Raw genomic sequence first — 16,831 nt, forward strand, 5'->3', positions numbered from 1 at the left:
CTCTCTCTCTGTCTCTCTCTCTCTGTCTCTGTCTCTCTCTCTCTCTCATCCTTCTTCCCTCCCTCCCTGTAATAGGAATGCAAATTTGGAAGATCTTCCCTGCCCCTAGGCTAAAGTGCACCTGAAGCCTGGGGTGGGAGGCTTGTTTTTCAGTACATACTTTTTGATTGGCCAGTGGGTCCAAAAGGTTGTTACATTCTCTGAGCCAGGAGAAGGCTATATAAGCCCTGATGTGTACCTTTGTTTTGGGACTCACTTTGAAAAGTGTTCTGTGATTTGATCTGAATTCTGGGAAGCCGTTGTTGAGAGTCCCCCGGCTTTGAAAAACCCAGATGTGGAAACCCAGATGTTGACTGGGTATGGATGTAATGGTTGGACAGTTTGGAAAGCTATCTACTTGATCTGTTTCTGTCTTGATAATTCTGTCTGTGTATTCTGAAGTTCGGGGTGCTGACCTTTTTCCCCTGAACAAGGTAAACGATATATGTTTAATTTATGTTTATATGTAAGCTTGTTAACCCATTTTGAGTTGCTTTCCTTTAACAAAGCAGATCCAAGAACCTTTTGAAGCAGCAAACCCTGAGGACACCGGGGTGCTTGCTGCTACACTCCCTCACTTGTGAAGCTTCCCTGGTCTTCAGTAATGCCTAATATTGGGTCTGAAACCAGTAAACTTGAATTGTTAAATGCTTTTACAAATAGGTTGACATCTACACAGGTAGAACTGTTGGTAAGGTTAATTTTAAACAGCAAATTAAAGTAAAAAGCAAAACAAAACTAGAAGCTCTTTAGTTTTACAGTGCTTGTTAACACATGCCTCAATATTAAACATTTAGTGCTATCACAATGAATAAAAAAATAGACATAATGAATTGATTTTATGTTGCTAACAAATACTTAGCATTTAGACACATTCATGTGCTGCTCCGTTCATTCTTCAGAGTTTCTTTTTAAATGAAACACAAACATCTGAAATAGTAGGCATTAAATTGGCAAACGTTCTGGTCCATAAAATGTGAGTTAATGGAATTACTTTAAAGGATTTTTTCCTTAAAAAAAAATCCATAAATAAGTTTTGCCTTGTTAAATGGGAAATTGATAAAGACAGAAAAAAAATGCCTATTTTAAGTACAGCAGTTCTATATGTTAAACATGTAAGTTAATATTTCAATGGGACTAGATTATGGAATTGGTCATTAAAATAGCCATCTTTACAGTGTTCTATAGTGGTGTTTATTTTACATATGTTGAAAGCTTATTCTTTCTTCTCTTAGAGTTTGTGATTTTTCTCTTTGAAGATGAGGTGGTCCATTTCTCGATTTTTCTCTAGCTTTCTGCACTGTAATGATGGCACCATCACCTGACTGCTGGAATATACTGGCCTGACTTTAATCATAGGGTGACTGGCTCTTAGCATGGTTTCATCTCTGCTGTTTTACATCCCTTCCTGTAATTGCAGGATTGTTTGCTGCATTGAATTTCTGTTGGTGACAATGAAAAACACAAGTTGGTATTTTAATGTAATTTCTAGTTTTCAGATGTATATGTAACCCTTTTTTTAAAGTCCATTTCTAAGGAACAAATTTTTAATCATTGAGAGAGAATAGGAATATTCATGACTTACACATCATATATTTTTGCTAAATGTCATACAGGGAAGTGGCAGTTGAGCTGAGCATGTGTTAATAAAGAGTCTGCATTTTCATGTGTCACTGACAGTTTCATTGGCTGTATATTCCTGAAATGCAAATAACCTCTGTTCAAAGCTATAATTAATCTGAGTAGTTATTTAAACAGTATCTAAATCTTTTAACCACTAAGAAGCCAAATATTTAAAATATCAAATTAAGCGCTTTCTTTTAAGGGCAGTGAAACTGATATGAACACTGTGACGAGCGATTGTTCTATATGTTACATCTATGCTTTCTGTAAGTCTAAAATGGCAGGATCTGGCTGCTGCTGCTGCTGCTGCTGCTGCTGTATAAAATCTTTTAACTACCATTTATTTTAGCACCATGGCATGTGCAAATTCCTGCTGCTCAGTTAAGGGAATAGCTTCACAACTGGTGTTACAATCTGTGGCCATAGCATTGCATCACAATGCACCAAAATGCATTTTCCACATTAACCAAACATGACAGCTGAAGCGATTATTAACCATGCAAGATGTCGGAAGTCATCAAAAATTCACATCAGAGTAATTGCAGTGGCTTGGGGAGAGGGGGGGAAAGTAGCATATCTTTCCTTGCCTACATGTTGTCTCTCCCCCTCTTAAATCTTAACTTGGTACAGTCCGTTAACAATAAAATACCCTTCTGTAACCTATAAACTGTTACTCCCATCAGTTACTGCTTTCAAACTGATGGTTGACTTCTCAGAATTTGAATAGAACAGCCTGAAAAATGATCAAAATCCTTCATAAGCAGTAGTGGTCAGCTTTTCAAGGGGGATCCTGCAATCTCATTGTCTTACTAGACTCTTTCACTGTCTCAGCCACATCCAGACTTGCAGGGTATTTTCTTTTTCTTTTCCTTTTCTTCCTGTTCTCCTCTCTTTTCTGTCCTTCTTTTTCCTTTTCCTTCCCCTCCTCTTTTTCTTTCTCTCTTTTCTCTCTCTTGTTCTTCTTTAATTAAGGGGGGAGGGGGGGACGGACTTGAGCACTGATAGAGCTTTATAAGCCCTGAGAGAAGGCACCGAAGAGTTGCAGTGACAAACAGCATCGACAGGTTTGTAACTCCTCAATTTTGTTATCTACAGGTAGGATTGTTTTCATTTTGTAAAGAAATTCATATAAATAGGTTGACAGTTTTATTATTGTATTCTACTTTCAAAGACAAGGTTGTGCTTGAATTTATGAGATAAATTCTGGTAACAGTTGGCTCATTTGATAGTAGAAACACTTAGCTCTCTAGAGAAATGTGCAAATTTGTGCCTTTCGATTCTAATATTCTTTTATTTTTGAGTCATTATAGGGTGGGGCAATATGGTGTATGCTTTAGGATCATAACTTATTTTTTTTTAAATCCATTGATTTCATCTTTGAGTTTTAATTATGAACAGTATGAACTTTATTTAGGCTTTTAATTGTATATGTGGTGGTGTGCAAAATTCTTGCATGAGGTGAAACAAGAAATTAAATTTTCTTCTTGGTCAAAATCAGATACTTATTTAAGGTACAATATCTGCATCATATAGTTTCTTTTCCAAGAAACTCAGTTATTTTAAATTATGATCTTATTGTGGTGATTCTAAGAAAATAAAAGTGTTAAAGAGGTTAAACATTATTTCTCAGTAAACATTTTATTATTAGCCTTTAGATGATTTATGAATAAAAGCAGGCATGTATCTTAATTATTGATTTTAACAAAACTAAGATGATTACTTTTCATTTAGTTAATATAAAAAAATTAGATGAGTTATTTAAGTATAGTTATATCTTTTATTTAGAGAGTGTGATTATCGTAAATAAATGGAAAACTTTTAAAGTCATGTAAGCATCAGTTAGTGAGTATTAATATTGTAAATATTAAAGTTTTGAATCACATTAAATAACATGATCCATAGCTGACATGAAATAAACTGACATGAAATGAACATTACAATAGGCAATAGAAGTATAGCTTTGTCTCCTGACGAATATATTTGTAATTTGGAGACTTGTGGGTGTGGACTTTTTACTCTTTCAAAAGTATGGACTAGAGAATCACTAACCTAGTTTAGAGACTCAACTCTCAGTTTATAGGTGTGACTTTTCCTGCTAATAACAATAGAAAGTCTGGAGGAGATGTCAAGTGGGAAATGGATGAACTGAACAGGAAACAGAGTAACTGTTGAGCCTTTGGCTTATCTTGATACTCTAGTTCAGTATTTGAACAGCACTAAGGTTCTTTTTAAAAACTCACCCAGTACAGCTTTGAAAAGAATTGATTTCCTGGAGGAGACAATGAGCTGTGGTTTACATTTGTGTAAAGATGGAGGAAACCTCCAACACTAACGTTGTGTGGGAGATGGCTCAATTATCCATGCGTTGGTACAGTTGCAAATTATTTTCCTTTGTCTGAAGTGGGTGGATGCCAGAGCCTTCAACTGAGCTCTCTAATTTAATGTATGGAAAATGTCTAAGCCACCATTTTTAACAATTAGCTGTACCACTGTCACAGTAAGATGGTTACTGAAAACAGCTGTGGTGCTATTTCATTTACATTAAGTCCTTTGGCACAAGAGCTTTGTTACTGTAAAAGTCAGAAAATGGAATTGTACTCTAGAAAGAGTTCCTTAGTAGGGTGGAGTACATTCACAGGAAGAAAATGGAATCCTTTTGTCTACAGTAAGTATTTATCATACTGTATAGCGGTGAAACTGTGTAAGTTTAAAATCTGTTTTGTTTTGTTTTTTCAATAGGATAGATTTTTAAATGAACTGTACCAATATTCATGATATGATATAGGAACTATCAAATGCATTATTGTGTTACAAAGCATTATGTATATTAATAACTCTGAATTATATGTTCACACTATAAATTTAAGTAAATAATTTCCATACTTTTAAATTTTAATCAGTTATTCATTAATAATTTTAGTAATGAAATGGATGGGTTTATCACCCACTAATTTAGCTGTAGCAGGAAAAATATTACTATTTAAAGATGTCCAGTCTTTTTACCACCACTTGTATGTTTTCTGTTTCTAAAAGGGATTTCTGTATTTCCTTAGAAAAAGCTGCCATATTAGAGATGTACGATCAGTTGCTAAAATATACATGAAAATTATTTTGAGATATATGTTGAAATAGAGAGCAACAGATCTGGGCTTTTTCCTCTCACTTCTGGGGGTGATTATCAGTGCCTTATGTTTAATTAATAGTGTGCAACTTCAAAGCTACTTGTTTAAAACTCTTATTTGTGATCATGTGCTTATAAATCTTGTTATTCTTAAAAATAATTGGATTTGATGCTTGGCTTTCCTTTGTTCTTTTATGAAACAACTCATTGGAGAGAACAAATGGATTTTCACTTTTGATTTGTGTGCTTATCTTTTAAAGGGACTGAATTACTGAAATTACTGTGAATAAATTTTACACTAAGTCATGTCATAAAGAATTTACTGTCAAAAGCATTGTAGTACTGCTTCAGTAGTTCTTGTTTCTCACTGCATTAGTTGCCTATGAATTCTGGCTTAACTTGATCTTTAGTTTAAAATGCCAGCTGTCATTCTCTCCTTCCTTATATCATCCATTACCCATCTTAGTTGTTAGATGCTGCTTAGTGTGATTAATGAGAATTTTAAAATGAGAAGGTGGAAAGATTTCGCACATCTACTTTTATAGCAGCCCTAATATTGTTTAGGTCTTAAAGGAGATTTTCTTAGAAGTCTGAAATGCAAGTATTAACATGGCCCTGAAAGTATCTTAGACCTTAACTAGCAAAATATACAATTTGCCAGATAGACTGGCTAAATCATAAAAATGTTGTTTCTTGTGATTTTTGCAAGGCAAATTTATTTTTCCTGTAAAAGTATAATAGGTTAAGTATTAAAATTACTTGACAAATTAGAATTGGATGCAAGATCTTAGATTTTAAATGTAGTTATCTACATTAATAATGTGCATTCTTTGGTTTGGCAGCATGTTAATATGAATTTAAAGTGATGTGAAACTACTTTTGAAATTTTCATGTGGAATTTTAGGGGTCTATTTACTATATTTCTTTTTTTAAAAAAAATACTCATTATGTAATAAGTTTTTTACTGCTATCTTTTAAAAATACTTGGCAAAGTAGAAATAAATACCATATACTTTCTTCCCTTCTTCCTTCTTTCTCCTTGTCTTTTACCCTTTATCCTCTCCCCTCTGCCCATTTTGTGGCACTGAGGTTTTTTGTCAGGTTATTAGGTGCCATGAAGCTCTTTAGCAGACTTGTTCTAATATTCTCTCAACATTACTTATCTGCATGTTAGTGTGAGGAGCCAAGGTGCTTCCCATCAGTGAGCAAACGAGTTATACTTTTGTGCTACCAAAGTGTCACAGAACCATGCTGGCAAGGAAGACCTTATTTTTCCATAATTTAGATAATAGAGTATACCCACTAGCTTATTAGAAAATGTGCTACTAAGATGGCAGTAAAGACATAATGAAATGGCGTCATCAGTAAAATTGAGTTAGGAAGTTGATCTCATGATCTTTCTTGAAGAGTTTGAAAGATAGCATTACTCTGCCACTCTGTAGTGCCTTTTTTTTTTTATTCTGCTGTAGAACTGAAATTTCAAAATTATTGAGAAGAGAAAATAATTTAAGGTTTTAAACAAGGTATCTCTAGTATCTCACTTCTGAAGGCATTAATGTTGAATATGGCCAGACTTCAAGTTTACCATAAGAGTAGTTTTTAGTTTAGTGCTTGCCACAGTATCTGCTTTGTGCTTTTTGACTTAGATTTCCTTTTGTTCAATGTCCATTGCTTTCCATAGTTATTCAATGCATAATATAAGCTTTCCCTCTGTTAAATTAAAATGAAGACTCCTTAATAAACAAAGGGTTCTTTGATGCTAGATTTCTCTCTAGTTTATTGTGATTTGGTCTTATATAATAATGTAGACTTTTTAAAAACCAAGCAATATTTATATTCCCGTTTGGTCTCAAGGTGTGGGTGATTTAAGAAACATCAAAAAAGCAGCCTCTGAGTATTAAATAGAAATCTATAAACACAAAAGCCCTAATTTCCTGATATATAAAAGCAGACTAGTTCCCGCTTCACCTGATCTGCATTTTGTTCAGTTTTTATTTTCTTGGTTTGAGTTTTTTGGTTATTAATGGACAGAAAAGGCCCAACAGCTCACTTATGGTTTGAGGCATCTGAGCAACCCAACTTCATGAGTCATTCCTTATCAAACTCTGTTCCCCACCAGTTATCTTTATTAAGCCATGTGCTTGGCCCTATGTTATAAATAGCATTACTGCTATTGTTTCTATTTGGTACATTAAGATTTTTCAAATTGTGTGTTCTCTCTGGTGCATTACCAGCTCAGGGAGAAAGCTAGAGTGGCCAGTCTCATCTGCCCTGGCAAAGAATAAGGGCGTTAACCATTTGGTATAAGGAGGGCCAGGAATGAGAATTCAGTGGCCTTATCATTGTTCCACTGGCCCCCAAGAGGTCCCAGAATCTATCATTTCTGTTTCTACTACTGGTTACAGCAGTGTCAAAAGATTTCAAGCCCCCACTCCCCCCTCCCCATCTCTAATAGCTTGTACTAGAAAAGCAGCCTTCACCCTTTGCTTATGTTGCTTATAATTTTCACTCTGGTTAAGCAGTGTTTTACGTGATTTGTGCCTTCAGCAGCATTTCCTCAGCTCAGACAAGGTAAAGTTAAAATGTTTTCTAAGTTAATTTGGACTAAGAAAAGAGGAAGAATATTGTAACCAGTTCTGTTTGGGAAAAATACTCTTAGAAAGATTAAATCTAAAATAAGATGTTGTTTTAAGAAAGAAAACTGCTAGGGAAAAAACAAACATGAACATATATGAAACTAATACTGAATTAGAAGAAACCCAAATCAAGCTGGGGCTCACTTTTCTATGACAACAGTAATGATCTTCTGCTTGCATACTATCAGCATGAGCATTGCTGCATAGCAGGAAGAGTTGTATTTTTTGACTGCAGTGTAAATGACTGACACCGTGCACCAGCAGGGAATAAATATGAGAAGTAGTTCCTAAATATTATCTTGGATGATAAAGCTGGTTTTACCATTTCTTGTGCTTGGTAAATAACACTACAAGATCTGATTAGGCTCCCTCCAGAAGCCAGCCTGGCACACCTGATGCAAATGGGAACCTTCTTAACACTTAATTTACTCTTTCCTCCCTCATCACCTCCCCTTCCTTCTCTTCTATTCATCTTTTCCAGTGGAAGAGAGATGCAGTTGATCAGACACAATTTTTTAAAAATGTAAAATCGCCCTGGTTTTTTAGGGAAAGAATTATGGAGGGGGTGCTTCTTTTTGTCATAGTGCCATTTTAAACTGCAGTGCAGATGATTTTAATGCCCATATGGTATAGAGTTGGATTAATCCATCTTAAAATTGGGAAACATTTCTAGTAAAAGTCCCTTGAATTTATAGTAGTTTAATTGTTCTACTTGCCTACCATTGCATAGTTGTCTTGTTAATAATATATTTAGTAATAATCATGTTAGTAAGGTTAGGCCAATTCATTTTTGTTTATTGAGGAATCCTTTCTGGGCCTTTCTGAATTGGAACACAAAACAATTCACCACTGTATTATATTTCCAAATCCAGGTTGGAACTTTTTTTTTTTCCTTTTCCCTTAATAGCCTCTTTCTGTTGTCTCTGAAAACTGATCCTAGTAAAGCATGCTTGCTTTTTTTCTTTCCCTTCCCTTTTCTACAGACCTTCTCATTAACATAGACCTAGGAATAGACTGACTAAAATGCACTGAGTTGCTGTCCTTAAGTTTTTGTTTTGGGGCCACATCAGCAGTCTTAAACCATTTGACAGGTTGTTCCCTCTTCCTAAGCTTCCTCATTCTCCTACTTTCCTTATTCATTGGTGTAACAAAGGAAGATGGATAGCAAATTTCTTGAACTCTGCAGTGTGTACTGGAATAATATGTTCTTCATATTCAAAGGTGAAATCACTGACCTGCCATCAGTAGGCTGGAAGATGGGTAGTGGGTGATATATTGGCGTGACCTATTCATTTACTTTGTCATCTAATTCTGATCCTGAGACCAATAACATGAATTTGTAACCATATCTCACTGGGGTTAGAACAGGAAGAGCCTGACTTGAGTGAAGTTGTGAAGAATTACAAGATGGCTTCACTTGAAAAGAAAAAAAAAATATATATATATATATATATTTCCTATTGATGTCTAAAACTCTGTAATCAAGTTGTTCTTTTGGTTTATTCAATCACTCCCTAGTGTCATTTTAAAATATAGACACTTGTGAAAACTAATACATTAAGTTCCCAATCTAAATATAAATTGCTTGAATGGGTGGTGAAGCAGCAGAGAAGGAGGCAATGAGATTATTCTAGCACTTGGGTTTAAGAGGTTGTTGAAGACAGGCTTCATCTGTGCTGCATTTTGTAAGTTTGCCAAAAGTTGACCCTCATTAGGTGTGCAGTCTGTTGCCTTGGAACAGAGCAGAACTAAATGGCCCATGTAAGGATTGAACCCATTACTTTGGCCTTGTTACCAAAGTGTTCTAATTAACTAAGGCAGCCAGCCACAGTTCAAGTCCTTGCTGTAGGGGTAAGTGGAAGTCAAATGATCATTTTCTTATAAGTTATCAAAGAGAGAGATGCCAGATGCGCTGTGGGGTTGCTCTATATAGATGACATGTTCTCTCCCTTTGACAATAAGTTTTCCCAGGTACCTCTTAGCAAACACACAGCTTTGCCATCTGTACCAAGGTTATTCTCACTTCTTATTTCTGTATTCAGTATTAAAAGTTATGGAAGTCATAGGGAGAGAAAAACCTGCAGAAATGGTGAGTAAAACTGTATTAGCACCTCTCTGAAGCTATTGTGCCATTTATACAAGAAGTAAAGCTAGATCATGGTGATAAAAAGGTGATGCTGAAGCTCTCTTATAGATACTAAATAAGCCAAAATGTTCTTAGCAAGGACCACTGTAGGTCCTGGATGGAAGCACTGGGTGGATGTTTGTTTTTTCCATGTATGCAGCCATCTAGACCCCTGTGAAGAGGCTACATTTTGTAAAGGTGAATCTGAGATTATCCTAACAGCCAACCTACCCAATTAATTAGCTCCTTCAGGTCAATTGGATGTAGTCACAAGAATCCCAAAGCTGAAAATGACATGAGATGGGCACTCCCTGAGGTCTGAATTCCAGAGGTAGCCTGGACCATTTTGGAATAACTCTCGGTGTTAAAAAGGGTTTTCCTCCTTTCTATCAAACCTAAATATAGCTTCTGTATATTGAATTCAATTCAGCAGATATTGATTAGGTCCCTACTATGTTTCAGGACACTGCAAGGCACAGATGGACTTGCATGGCCATCCTCAATTAAGTTTAATCCTTTTTCCACATGACAACTACTTGAATACAGTTTTCATATTTCCCCCTCCCGTTACTCATTCCCATCTTTACTCTTTATCCCTAATGTATTTGCAGGAGTTATGACCTTTTTTGTGTCATGTACTCCTTTAGCAATCTGGTGCATCCCATTAATTCCTTCTTAGAATAATATTTTTTAATGCATAAGATATAATAGAGAAGATTACAAAGGAAACCAATTATATTGAAATATAGTTATAATTTTTTTCCAAGTTCATAGACCCCAGGTTAAGAATCCTTGTTCTATATAATCCTTGTGGGGCATTGTTTTCAGTCGCCTCACTGTCTTAGTCACTTTCTTCTAGACCATTTATTTATTCCTTTGTTTAGTTGAATTGTCAGAACAACATCTAAAATAGAGTATAGTACACTCATCATAGTAGAACGGTGGTATTTCCTGGTCTAAATCAGCACCATACTGTAACATAAAAAAAGGCCTATAACCTGTGGCTCCAGAGCTGCCTGCAGTGATGATAGATTTGCCAAGCTGGCAAATGGCGGAACACCACATTGATTCTTGCCGTGTCAGCTGCCACCTGCTGAAGAGGAGCTGTTAGGTTTCTGCATATCTGCACAGCAAGAAACCATACCCCGATATTAAAAATACATTACATTTGGCACATGTCAACTCTACTAGCAAAGCACTGATTAATGTAGGGATTTTAAAAAGATATTTTCTAAAATTAATTGGGAACAAATTAATAGAATTGTAAAAGACTTTTCTTTTAAAAATAGGCTTTTGGGGGCAAGAGATAGTCAATAAAATATATTTTAGATATCTGAGAAAAGTGTAAGTAAAATAGTCTGATGATTAATAGAGTATGTTTCACTTGAAAGGATTTCTGGCTGCTGTTTTATGGAAGTAACTGTCAGCAGTAAAGCAATAGGACGTTTTGACGTGATATATTTGGTATAATACTTTTTTTTTTGCTTTGTTTTTTGGAGGGGGGAAAGCAGGGCAATTGGGGTTTAGTGACTTGCCCAAGGTCACATGGCTAGTAAGTGTTAAGTGTTTGAGGCCAGATTTGAACTCAGGTCTTCCTGACTCCAGGGCCGGTGCTCTATTCACTGTGTCACCTAGCTGCCCCTATTTTTGTTTTTAAAGCATTAAACTTTAATGGACTTGCATAATTAACATTCTTTAAAGCTAATAGGGGAAGTTCCAGAAACCTTATAAATAGAATTCTTAGTTTTTAGCTTCTTCTGGTATCTTTCAATTTTTATCAATAATGAGAATCTCTTTGCACTTGAAAAGTCCAGGATGATTTCCAGTGTTAATACAACAAAAGAGAGCTAATGAAAATTGGATCTATGATCTCTGATAAACCCTGTAACCTTTCATGTTCCTGACCAGATTTCCATTTTGCTTATCTGAAAACAGTATCTTACTTCGTTCTCTTTACTTTCTGCTTGAATAGGAATTTTTCCTTTTCAAATTTCACCAAAGTTAAGGTTTTGGAAGAAGCTATCCCTTCAAACCCTATGCTGTCATGCCTGGGGGTGGGCAATAGGTAGGGAAAGCAGTTATTTTCCTCAGTGACCAGGTTTGTAGGATGACCTGTAATCAAATCATGAGTTCTGTTCTCTCTAGTAAGTATTTAGAGCTTTTTGAAACACTATTAGAATAAGACCCTAAAGTTCTTATTTCAGGTTTATTTTTTTTTCCAGTTTAACCACTTTTCTCTTCCTCTTATTATCCAAAGGAGTTCCTTCTTAGCCATAACTAAAGGTGAAGACATTTTTTCCTATTCTAATCATTCTACTTAACATTAGTGTAGTAATTTGCACTCACTTTGTGTTGACTTGAATGTAGTGTTCTTCCTAATTAGTGGTTGTAAGGTCTGTATCCTAAACTAGATTGCTAGCTCCTAATAAACCAGGATTCTGTCTTTGTAGTCAAGTGTGCTTATTTTGGGTGCTTGGCAAATAGGTTCTTTATTCCCTTTTTTCTTGCTTGGGTTAAAAATAAGCTTACAGCAGAGGTGTTTTTTGGGCCATCTCTATAATTTGTTTTCATTTACTTCTTTTGTCAGCATATAAGCTGTTTTTTATTGTTAAATATTAAAGGAAGAGATAGTCTTAGCAAATAGAAGTTAACTATCCAAAGATGATTACATATGTTTTCTACCCTCATGCCAGTATTGGGTTGCTTCATCTTTTCTGAGATTTAAATATACCTTTTTCAGCCACTTTGCATTTTGACCTTCTAGTGTCTAACATGTTGGACAGAGATCCAAAGTTTTCTGATGAGATTAGAAAACAAACAGAAAGCATAGACCTTGGAAAAGATAAATTTTTTATATAGAGATATAGAAGATCCACAAATGGATGCTTCCATTTGTATTGTTGGTGTTATATATATATATTGTTTTCCTGACTCAGCTTACTTCATTTTGCATCAGTTCACATACTTCTTTCCATTCTTGTTGGCATTCATCATGTTTGTTTCTTGCTGTTGTTGTTGTTGAGTTATGTGTGATTCTTTGTGACCCTTTGGGCCACTGTCATGCTAATTTTGGCCATGGGGTTTTCTTGGCAAAGATATGGGAGTGGTTTGTCATTTCATTCTCCAGTGGGTTAAGTCAGATGGAGGTTCAGTGAGTCACCCAGAGTCACACAGCTAGTGTCTAAGGCCGGATTGAACTCAGGTCTTCCTGACTCCGGGCTCCAACTACCTTGCTGCCTCCTGTTTGTTTCTTACAATGTAATATTTCATTCCATTCATACACCATGGTTTGTTTAGCCATTCCCCAATTGATGGGCATCTACTTTGTTTTCAGTTCTTTGCTACCATAAAAAGTTTAGGTCTTCTCCTAAAGAGCAGTGTTAACCTTTAATTCAGAGTCAGAGCTCATCAGAATACGTTGTGTCTACAGTCTATATCTTTAGCTGGGAAAAAAGGAAAACTAGGATCTATTTAACTATGTTCATGGTAGTTGAATAACTAAGGCCAAAGGCTTTCAAAACATGCTTCCTGAAAAGCTCATCTCATGTGTGACATTTCAGGTTTTGTGCTTACAGCTAGTTCATTACTTCAGGTGTGCTTCCTTAAGTTGTTATTAGAGGAATATTAACTACCAAATATGTTTATTATATGTGATGTTTTTAAGTCAGTAAAGCCTGCAGTATGCAAGACACTGAAAGGCAAAGCCTAAAACCTGTGCTTCTATTTGGTAATCCATTTACATAAATAAGTAAACTGGAAATATTTTTGAGGAACCAAGAGAGCATTAACATCTAAGGGGGTTGGGAAAGGCCCAGGTATCCTCCTTGAAAAAAAATCAAGGTTTGTATTAGACTGGAGTGAGGCAGGACTTCATTCCAGGAAGGGGAGTAGGCTGTGAATAGAGATAAGAGAGAAGTCTGGGGAAATCCAAGTTCACTTATTAGTGAGATAATGCTGGACTAGTTACTGCTCTGAGTCCATTTCTTCCTCTGTAAAATGGGAATAATATGCTTAATTTGCTGGGTAAGGGACTCGTAAGACCTTTATGTATGTAAAAAAACCTTTAAAACTTTAAGGCATTATAAAAATGCCAGGTGTTATTATTATTATGGATAACAATAGCAATAAAAGCAAACATTTATATAATACTTACAATGTGTCAGGCACTGTGCTAAAGCACTTTGCAATTATCATCTCATTTACCCCTCACAGCAAGAGGCAGATACTATTATTATCCTTATTTAGAGATGAGGAAACTGAGGCAAACAGGTTGTTAATTGCCTAAGGTTACAAAACTTAGTGTCTAAGGCCATATTTGAACTCAGGTCTTCCTGATCCCAGCCCTGGCTCTCTATCCACTGTGCCACCTTGCTGCCTTATTATTAATTAGGTAAATATAACTAGTTAATTATTATCAATTAGGTAAACTCCCTTTTAAAAAATCTTTAATTTAGTTCTATAAATATCAGTTGCCTTTTCCACTGATTAGGTGAGACATGGGCAGTTGCAATAGTTCAGGATCAGATGACCTTGTTCTCAGTCCTCTTACTTCTTTATCTCTCTGGAGTACTAAATACTGTTGACCACTGAATACTGTCTCTTCTCTTGGTTTCCATCCTACCTGTCAGACTATTCCTCAGTGTCTTTTGCTGGATCATTATTCTTATCCTACCCTTTAACTGGAGGTGTTTTTCCTGAGCCCTCTTTTCAATCCTCACTTTCTTTTGATAACCTTTTTTTCTGAGAATATTTTATTTTATTTCATTTTAGTTTTCAACATAAGATTTTGAGTTCTAGATTTCCCCCCCTCCTCCAAGACAGCATGAAATCTGATATAGGCTATACATGTGTGATCATATTAAACATATTTCCACATTAATCATGTTGTGAAAGAAGAATCAAAACAAAAGGGAAAAACTGTGAGAAAAAAAACAACAACAAAAGAAAGAGAAAATAAGTGCGCTTCAATCTGCATTTGGACTGCATAGTTCTTTCTCTGGATGTGGATAGCATTTTCCATCATGAATCTTTTGGAATTATCTTAGATAATTGCATTGCTCAGAAGAGCTAAGTCTAACAAGTTGGTCATCACACAGTGTTGCTGTTACTGTGTACAGTGTTCTGGTTCTGCTCACTTCACTCAGCATCAGTTCATGCAAGTCTTTCTAGGTTTTTCTGAAGTCTACCTGCTCACCATTTCTTATGGAACAATAGTATTCCATTCCATTCATATACCACAACTTGTTCAGCCTTTCCTCAGTTAGTGGGAATCCCTTCAATTTCCAGTTCTTTGCCACCACAAAACAAGTTGTTATAAATATTTTTGCGTCCTTTTCCCTTTTTCATGATCTCTTCAGAATACAGACCTAGTAGTGCTATTGTTGGACATGCCCTTTGGGCATAGTTCCAAATTGTTCTCCAGAATGGTTGGCTTAGTTCACAATTCCACCAACAGTGCATTAGTGTTCCAGTTTTCCCACATCTTCTCCAACATTTATTATTTTTCTGTTTTGTCATGTTAACCAATCTGATAGGTGTGATATGGTTGGTAACCTTCTTAGTTCCCATGAGTTTAATGATTATTTCTGTACAGACTACTTTAAAATCTATATATTCATCTCTAGCTCTCTCCTTAACCTCAACTACTTTTTGGATATGTCGAAGTTAATGTCCTAGGAACATCTCAAACTCTGCATGTCAAAATGCAGGATTGATTCCCTTTCTTCCCAAACATATGCCTCTTCCTAATTTCTCTTTTTTTCAAAGGTACTACCTTTCTTTTAGTAACCCAGGTTGAGAGCTTCTGCTTTTCATTCTGTCTTACTTCACATAACTAATCAGTTGCAAAGTGTTTTTTCAATACTACCTCCACAACTCTCAAATCTGTCCCCAGTTTGACCATGTCACACTCCCCCCTCCCCCCCAATTAAATTCCATTAAGTTTCTGTTCACTTCCAGGAACAATACTAACTCCTCTTAAAACCCTTCATAACCTTGCCCCTGCTTATTTTTCTAGCTCTTCCATTTGCCCCTTCTGTAATATAAAGTCTAGCCAAATTCGTATCTTTCTGTTAATCTGACAGTACCTTTCATCTCTCCTATTTCTGTGCTGTGTTCCAGTGCATGAAATGTGCTTCTTTTCCTCCCCCTGCTTTTTAGAATCCATAGCGTCCTTTAAAGCTCATCTCAGGTATCACCTTTGTGAAGCCTTTGTTGATTCTCTCAGCTCCTAGAATCCAAATTATTTTGCATTGTTGCTGTTCAGTCATTCATTCATGTCTGACTCTTTGTGATCCTGTGGACCATTCTGTTCATGAGGTTTTCTTGGAAAAGATACTGGAGTGGTTTGTTATTTCCTTCTCTAGTGGATTAAGGCAGTCAGAGGTTAAGTGATTTGCCCAAGGTCACACAGTTAGTAAGTGTCTGAGGCCAGATTGATCTCAGATCTTCCTAACTCCAGGCCTGTAGAACTATCCATTGAGCTGTCTGGCTGCATCTATTATTTTGCATATGTTTTGTATGTACTTATAAAAGGGAGACAAGATGGTGGTGGATAGAAACTGGTGTTAGGACCTGGAAGTACTACCTTCTCCATATGTTATCTGTGTGACTTTGGGCAAGTCACTTAACCTCACTATTCTAAGCAGTTCTGCTCTGGGCAGCAGAGAAAGTGCCAACTCACATTGCTGAAAGAAGTTTTCTATATTAATTAAACCATAAAGCTAACCCCTATCTCAATCTTTTTCTTCCCCAATTGTAAGCTCCTTAAGGATAGGAACTTTTTTATTTTTGTCTTTGTATTCCTAGTACCTATCATAGTAGCTGGCACATAGAAGATATTTGTTGACTGTTTGATAGCAGAACTCTTCTTCCTAGTTTGTTGTTGTTGTTGTTGTTATGGTTTCTGCTTTTTGGAGGGCAATTGGGGTTAAGTGACTTGCCCAAGGTCACATGACTAGGTTTTGTGTGTGTGTGTGTTGTGTCTAAGGCCAGATTTGAACTCGGGTCCTCCTGACTCCAGGGCCGGTGCTCTATTCACTGTGCCACCTAGCTGCCCCCCCCTCCGCCTTTGTCCTAGTTTTAAAGATGGTGTTCAGAACTTGTGTGTATATACATATACATATGTACGTGTTTGTGTATAAAATCATGCCCACCACCCCACTTCAACCATTTTGTTTGAAATGAGTTCTTCAACATAATCAGCAAAGGGAAGGGCACCTACCGTGTTTCCCCAATAATAAGACCTATCCCGAAAATAAGCCCTCCCCTTACTGTGTAAGATTCCTC

General features: G+C 36.1%; 1 protein-coding gene across 5 annotated transcripts in view; it reads left to right on the forward strand.

Annotated features, from left to right (window-relative positions):
- The window catches only part of NUP93 (nucleoporin 93), a 130,901-nt gene that overhangs the window by 67,767 nt on the left and 46,303 nt on the right, over nucleotides 1-16,831 (forward strand). The window contains exon 1 of one of the 5 annotated variants that reach the window (XM_069107775.1): nucleotides 2,305-2,757. The exons of 2 other annotated variants lie outside the window; for them this stretch is intronic. The gene's annotated coding sequence lies outside the window, so the exon portion shown is untranslated. Of the gene's footprint in view, nucleotides 1-2,304; nucleotides 2,758-4,206; nucleotides 4,328-16,831 lie in introns of those variants that run through there. 2 more of the 5 variants (XM_069107773.1, XM_069107774.1) reach the window with 2 other exon arrangements.

This window comes from Petaurus breviceps, unplaced genomic scaffold (assembly GCF_028583685.1).
Source record: "Petaurus breviceps papuanus isolate PSGF00001 unplaced genomic scaffold, PetGlider_PUasm1.0 90281, whole genome shotgun sequence".
NCBI classification, from domain to species: domain Eukaryota; kingdom Metazoa; phylum Chordata; class Mammalia; order Diprotodontia; family Petauridae; genus Petaurus; species Petaurus breviceps.